General features: G+C 37.9%; 1 pseudogene; it reads right to left on the bottom strand.

Moving 5' to 3' along the window:
• Positions 1 to 866: 866 nt before the first annotated feature.
• On the bottom strand, positions 867 to 1,415 carry LOC119626765 (large ribosomal subunit protein eL42-like; annotated as a pseudogene).
• Positions 1,416 to 8,161: the final 6,746 nt, after the last annotated feature.

Here is an 8,161-nt window from a genome sequence, read left to right as displayed (position 1 = left end):
AAACAAAAAAAGAAATACATGAAGCAGTATCTTATTGAAGAAATCAGTAAAATTTATTGTAAAACTCATATAAGTTAGGATAACCACTAGAAGAAGTTACAGGTGCAAGTTTTAAATTTTGAGAAGGACAAAATAAGACAAAGAAAACTCACTGATTTTGCAAAAGGCAAAAGGAAATAAAAAAAAATCCAGGAGAAGTAGAAAAGACAAATAAAATGAGAGGAATAGTTCAGATGTCTCAATATCACATTAAATATGATTGGGTTAAGCCCATGGATAAAAGGAGAATTTTAGATTGGATGTTTGAAAACCATTATAAGAGACACATCTAAAACAAAATCATCTGAGAAGTTTGAAAATAAAGTGATGGAAAAGGATATTCCAATGAAAAAATGTGTGATTATATTTAAATCAGATAAAACAGAATTCAAGGAAGGTTTAGAAAGTGGATCTACCTAGCAGTAGTCAGCACCCCTGGTAACTAGATAGTAGTTTCTAAACATCATTTCACACATACACACGAAATCAATGTTCCCTTGAAAAAAGGCTGATTCCAGGTCTGGGACAAGAAATATACAAGATGAGCCTAGACCAACATGTCATATCTTAAGCAAGAAAGCTGAAGACTACAGAGAGAGTGTCAAAATTGCTTAGGAAACAACCTGAAGAGGCTTTTACTGGCTAAAGATGCAACAATCATGCATTAATAAAAATGATAATTACAATGATTAAAACACTTCAAATATACTTAAGTTTATGAATATGGAAATGAAATAATTTTTTAAAAAACACCCTTATTGGCCACTTTCTATTAAAAAAAAAAAAAAACAGGGAACAGAGGAACATGTTAAACACTATCACAGAAAGATAATCAGCAAAATCCAGACTGTAGGACATTCTACAAAACAAAAGATCCAAAAAATATATTCCAAGCAAAAAAGAAAGTGTGTATTTGTGTGTGGTTGGGAGGGATTACAGATTAAGAGTTACCTAAAAAACATCACTCGATTGCATGTAAGAATCTTAACTGAATCTTTTTTTTTTTTTTAACATAAACTCAAGATTTTATTGTCTTCATAATAAAAGAAAAGATGACACTCAGAACTATATCACTTGACCCCCTTCTCTTCTTATCTCCTCCCAGTTCAAAATGCTTGCATCTCTTAATAGCCAGCATTCTCTTAGATCTGCAGTTGGGCTCAATGCACTCAAGTCTTAGCACAGTCTTCTTTGTAGTTTTAGCCTTTTCCTGGAAAATCCACTTAGTCTGTCCACTATAGCCACTATGCTTCCCATCAAGGCCGTTTTCCCTGGGCATATAGAGAATCCTTGCCCTTCTCGTACTGTGTCACTTTGTGGGGTTGGTGCTTGCCATACTTCTTACAGAAAGTCCACTGAGTTTTAGGAACATTCATAATGTTTGCAGGATCATTATTGGCATGGAAAACTGAATGTTGATAAAAACAAACACATTGGCCCTCAAAGTGGCTCATGCCTGTAATCCCAACACTATGGGAGGCCGAGGATCACTTGAGCCCAGGAGTTCAAGACTAGTCTGGGCAAAATAGTAAGACCCAGTCTCTAAGAAAATAAATAATAATAATAATAATAATAATAATAAACAAAAAGAAAGTTTATATAATTCGCTACATGCACAAATTAAAGCATCTGATTATATCAATAAATGCTAAAAAAATTGAAAAATTTAACACCTGTTAAGATTTTCAAAAAACTTGCAGTAGCTTGCTATAGAAGGGAAATTTTCTATCTTAGTTAAAGGGACTACCAAATCCTATGACTATCACCATACTTTGTGGTGAATTTAGAGGTAATCTTATTACCTCAGGAATGGGACAAGGATGCTTGCTTTGATGCTGCTATACAACACCAAACCGGATGATCTAGTCAATGCAATAAAACAAGAAAAATAAATAAGAAACCTATAAATGATATTTTCATCTACAAATAACAGAAAAAACAATTTGAAATAGTTTATACAAAAAAACCATTTTATTATCTCACATAATAAATTCTGGCTCTCTTCTTCATTCTCTAGCCCTGTGAAGATGTGCCTTGCCTCCCTTTTACCTTCCACCATGATTTGACTTTGGTCTACCTGAACAGTAATGTGCACTTGCTGTAAGTGGTAGAGCCCATCTACATTAGGCTGACGATCTATTGTTGAAGTAAAAAAAACCGGTGAGGGAAGATGGCGGATAGGAGACAGGGCTGATGTGCAGCTCCCATCTGTATGGACAGAACAGTGTGTGGAGACTCATGTCATGGACTTTTGCTCCAGAAACCATCACAGGAGTGTACTAGGAAAACTGAAAGAAATCACAGATCCTTTGAAAGCAGCAGCAGGCTGCTGCAAATTCCATGAGACAGGCCAAAAGCTCTGGTGCTCTCTGGCTGGAGGTCAACCAGCTCAGGACCTTACAGCAATTCATGACAGAACAACCCTGCTGAAGTGGGGGACTTCTGTACTCCACTGACAGCAAAGACAGGTAATCAAGACAGCAAGTCAACAAAGGACCAATGGACTTAAATTACACCTTAGAACAAGTGAACTTAACAGATATTTACAGAACATTCTACCCAACAACTGCAGAATATATGTTCTTTTCATCAGCACATGGAACATTCTCCATGATAGACAATATGATAGGCCACAAAACAAGTCTCAATAAATTTAAGAAGATTTAAATTATATCAAGTACCCTCTCAGAACATAGTAGAATAAATTTGGAAATTAGCTCCAAAAGGAACCCTCAAAACTATACTAATACACGGAAACTAAATAACCTGCTCCTGAATGATCTTTGGGTCAATAATGAAATCAAGATGGAAATTTAAAAATTCTTTGAACTGAAAGATAATAGTGATACAACTTTATCAAAATATCTGGGACACAGCAAAAGTGGTGCTAAGAGGCAAGTTCATAGCACTAAATGCTTACATCAAAAAGTCTGAAAGAGCACAAATAGTCAATCTAAGGTCAGACCTCAAGGAACTAGAGAAATAATAACAAACCAAACCCAAACCCAGTAGAATAAAATAAATAACAAAGATCAGAGCAGAACTAAATGAAATTGAAACAAAATAAATACAAAAGATAAACAAAAAGCTGGTTCTTTGAAAAGATCAAAAAATTGATAGGGCAGTAGTGAGATTAACCAAGAAAAGGAGACAAGATCCAAATAAGCTCAGTTAGAAACAAAACAAGAGATATTACAACCAATACCACAGAAATAAAAAAGATCATTCAAGGCTGCTTATGAACACCTTTATGCACACAAACTGGAAAATTTAGTGAGGATGGATAAATTTCTGTAAATATACAACCCTCCTGGATTAAATCAGGAAGAAATAGAAACAGAAATAGAACAGACCAATAACAAGCAGCGAGACTGAAACAGTAATTTAAAAATTTCCAACTACAACAACAAAAGGCCAGGTCCTGATGGATTCACAGCTGAATTCTATCAGGCATTCAAGGAAGAATTGGTACCAATCTTACTGAAACTATTCCAAAAGACATAGAAACAGGGAATCCTCCCTAAATCATTCTATGAAACCAGTATCACCTTAATACCAAAAGTGGGAAAGGACATAATAAAAAAAGAAAACCACAGACCAATATCCCTAATGAACACAGATGCAAACATCCTAAATAAATACTAGCTAACCAAATCCAACAGCATATCAAAAAGATAACACACCATGATCAAGTGGGTTTCATACTAGGGATGCAGGGATGATTTAACATATGCAAGTTAATAAATGTGATGCATCATATAAACAGAATTAAAAGCAAAAGCCATATGATCATCTCAAGAGATGCAGAAAAAGCATTTGACAAAATCCAGCATGCCTTTATCATTAAAACCCTCAGCAAATTTGGCATACAAGGAACACACCTCAAAGTAATAAAAGCTGTCTGTGACAAACCCACAGCCAACATTATACTGAATGGGGAAAAGTGGAAAGCATTCCCCCTGAGAATTGAAATGAGACAAGGATGCCCACTTTCACCACTTCTATTGAACAGAGTACTAGAAGTCCTAGCCAGAGCAATCAGACAAGAGAAATAAAGGGCATCCAAATCAGTAAAGGGGAAGTCAAACTATCACTGCTGATGATATGATTGTATACCTAGAAAACCCTAAAGATTCATCAAAAAAAAAAAAAAAAAAATATATATATATATATATTTCTGAGCCATAGAAAGGAATGAAATAATGGCATTCACAGCAACCTGTGTGGAGTTGGAGACCATTATTCTAAGTGAAGTAACTCGGGAATGAAAAACCAAACATCACATGTTCTCACTTATAAGTGGGGGCTAAGCTATGACGAACACAAAGGCATGAGACTGATATAATGGACTTTGGGGATTCGGGGGGAAGGGTGGGAGGGGGATGAGGGGTAAAAAACTACATATGGGGTACAGTATACACTGCTCAGGTGATGGGTGCACCAAAATCTCAGTAATTACTACTGCAGAACTTTTCCATACAACCAAACACCACCTGTTCCCTCAAAACTACTGAAATAAAATAAAATAAAATAAAATAAAATAAAATAAAATAAAAACACAAAGAAATCCTGAGGTAGGGAGTGCCCAGAGTTGTCAGTAATTCAGAGGTTTACTGACATAATTAAAGACCCAAGGCCGGGCGCGGTGGCTCTCATGCCTGTAATCCGAGCGCTTTGAGAGGCCGAGGTGGGTGTATCACGAGGTCAGGAGTTTGAGACCAGCCTGGCCAACATGGTGAAACTCTCTCTCTACTAAAAATACAAAAATAGGCTAGGTGTGGTGGCGCGCTAGTCCCAGGGCTGAGGAGGCTGAGGCAGGAGAACCGCTTGAACTCGGGAGGCAGAGGTTGCAGTAAGCCGAGATCACTGTCGCCTGGGCGACAGAGCAAGAGAGTCTCAAAAAAAAAAAAAAAAAAAAGACCCAGGTCCTTTCTATTTTTACCTGTACTATTACAGGAATGTGAGGTTTGTGGCTCTCCAGCTTGCCCCTCCCAAGGAAACAAGATGGCTCCCACAGTTCCAAACATCCTATATAAGCATGTCAAGCAGAAGTGATGTCAACTTGTTTGTCTCTTTTCAAGAGTGAGGAAATATTTCCCAGAAGTCCCCGGGATATTTTGTCACATCTCATTAGTCAGACCTAGGTCGCACACGCATTCTAGAACTATGGAATGGAGTTCCCAGTCGGCCCAGGATGGACATTTTGTGGAGGAAAGAAAAAAAATCTAGGGGGCTAGACCTCTGATCTTTTCGTGTGTTTGTTACTGCAACATAACCTAGCCTATCCTAATTTAACAAAACCTAAAGTAAGGCCATAGCCAGGTGTGGTGGCACACGACTGTAATTCCAGCTACTGGGGAGGCTGAGGGAGGAGAATCGCTTGAACCCAGGAGGTAGTAGAGGTTGCAGTGGGCCAAGATGACACCACTGCACTCCAGCCTGAGCAACAGGAGCAAAGCTCCATCTCAAAAATAAATAAAATAAATAAATAAATAAAATTAGGCCAGATGCAGTGTGACTCACTCCTGTAATCCCAGCACATTGGGAGTCTGAGGCCTGAGGATCACTTGAGCCCAGGAGTTGGAGACTAGCCTGGGCAAAATAGCCGAGATCCTATTTCTTAACAAAAATTTTTTTAAATTAGCACACCTGTAGTCCCAGCTACTTGGGGGGCTGAGGTGGGAGGATCCATTGAGCGGGGGAGGGAGGTTGAGGCCACGGTGAGCTATGGCCCTGCCATTGCACTCCAGTTTGGGTGACAGAGTGAGAGTCTGTCAGAAAAAAAAAAAAAAGAAGAAGAATAAAAGAATATATCTTATTTTACCCTCTTGCTTACATAAAAGGTAGAAGATTATGTTACTATTCTGTACCTTCCCTTTGTTTCTTAAAATAGATCCTTTAGCTCTTCATATCAGTACAAAAAGGCTTCCTAATTCTCTCTCTTTCTCTGTCTTCATCCCACTCAGTGGCCAAGACGTCTTAATTTTTTTTGCTTTGTTTTACAGCTGTATTGTGTTCCGTTATATGAATATAGCATAGTTTATTTAACCATTTCCTTATTGATGGGCACTTTGGTTGTTTCCAATCTTTTTGTATTACAATGATGCAATGATGAATTACCCTGTGCATACATCATTTTGTCAGTGTGCAGGGGAATATATAAAATCTCCAGAAGTGAATATGCCAGATCAAAGGGTAAATGCATTGAAGATTACAGAAATATTAAATTGCCTTGTATTATGGTTATACCATCTTTCAGTCCCACTGGCAATGTATGAGATTACCTTATTCCTCATATATTATTCCCCATTATTATTCCCCACATATTCTGTTAACTATTCTAAAGCTGTTCAACTTTTGGATTTTTTTCTGATCTAATCACTTTCTCAGTTTAGCTTTAATTTGCATTTTTTATTATGAGTGAAGTTCACTTTCTTTTTATATGCATATAAGCCATTTGTATATCTTTTTCTGTGAACTTTTTGTTCACATACTTTGCTCATTTTTCTTTAAAAAATTATGGATCTTAATTATTCTTTTCATATTGATTTACTGTAATTATATATTTAGATAATTAGCCCTTTGTCTATGGTGTAAATTGCAAATATATTTGCCCATTTTGTCTTTGTCTTTCAGTATTGCTTATGGCATATCTTCCCATGCACTTATATGATTTTTGATTTAGAGATGGGGGTGTCACTTTTTCACCCAGGCTGGAGTGCATTGGTGCTACCATACCTGTGGTCTCCAACTCCTGGGCTCAAGGGATCCTTCTGCCTCAGCCTGGGATGACAGGCGTGCACCACCCCTCCCAGCTAATTTTTTATTTTTTGTGGAGACAGAGTCTCTATAGGCTGGTCTTGAACTCCTGGCCTCAAGCAACCCTCTCTCATCAGCCTCCCAAAGTGTTGGGATTACAGGTATCAGTTACCATACTGGCCAAAATTTTTTTTATATAGTAGAAATTTTATATAGTAGAAATTATTTTTTTGCATGCATCTTTTGTATTTTGAATCACAGTTCATAAAGAAATTCACGTTTTCTTATAGCTTCATGGCTTTTTTTAAAAATTAAGATTAAAAAAATTGATTTGCCTTTATTCTGATACATGATGAGAGGTGTAGATTCAATTTTATTTTTTCCAGGTGGCTATCCAGTTGTCAGACGCCATTTATTTGAAACTCATTCTTGCCACTTTGTTTTGAGTTGCCTTCTTTTTGCACATCAAATTTCTGTAATGTATTTTTGGAGATGGAGTCTCACTCTGTCACCCAGGCTGGAGTGCAGTGGCATGATCTCGGCTCACTGAAAACTCCGCCTCTCAGGTTCAAGCAATTCTCCTGCCTCAGCCTCCCACGTAGCTGGGACTACAGGTGCACACCACCACACCTAGCTAATTTTTGTATTTTTAGCAGAGACAGGGTTTCACCATGTTGACCAGGTTGGTCTCGAACTCCTGACCTTGTGATCTGCCCCCCCCCCTCGGCCTCCCAAAGTGCTGACATTACAGGGGTGAGCCACTGCACCTGGCCTCCTCTTTTAGCCCATCTAGTCATGCAGTGTTATCTTATTAATACTTTTTAAATTGGTGGAAACTTATAGCATGTTTCAATATCTGATTGAGATAGTTCCACCACATTGTTCTTCATTTTCAGGGATTTTCTTCTTACTCTTGCTTTTTTGTTGTTGTTGTTTTGCATGAATTTAGAAACAACTTATCTATTTCCAGGAAAAATAAAACAATTGGTAACTTTATTAAGATAAAGTCAGCCCCAATGAGGTGGTACATGCCTGTAATCCTAGCACTTTGGGAGACTGAGACAGGAGGATCACTTAAGCCCAGGAGTTCAAAAGACCAACAACATGGTGAGACCCGTCTCAATAAAAAATACAAAACATTAGCCAGGCATGGTGGCCCAAGCCTGTAGTCCCAGCTACTTGGGAGGCTGAGGTGGGAGGATCACCTAAACCTGGGGAGTTCAAGGCTGCAGTGAGCTGAGATCGCCCCACTGCACTTCAGCCTGGGCAATAGAATGAGACCCTGTCTAAAGCAGGGGAAAAAAAGATGAAGTTAAATTTATAAACTGATTCAAAGAGAAGAGACTTTGTGATGTTGAATTTT

The sequence above is a fragment of the Chlorocebus sabaeus genome, chromosome 17 (assembly GCF_047675955.1).
Source record: "Chlorocebus sabaeus isolate Y175 chromosome 17, mChlSab1.0.hap1, whole genome shotgun sequence".
In the NCBI taxonomy this organism is placed as follows: domain Eukaryota; kingdom Metazoa; phylum Chordata; class Mammalia; order Primates; family Cercopithecidae; genus Chlorocebus; species Chlorocebus sabaeus.
The sequence above is the reverse complement of the archived record's forward strand: the minus strand, read 5'-3'. Positions and strand labels throughout refer to the sequence as shown.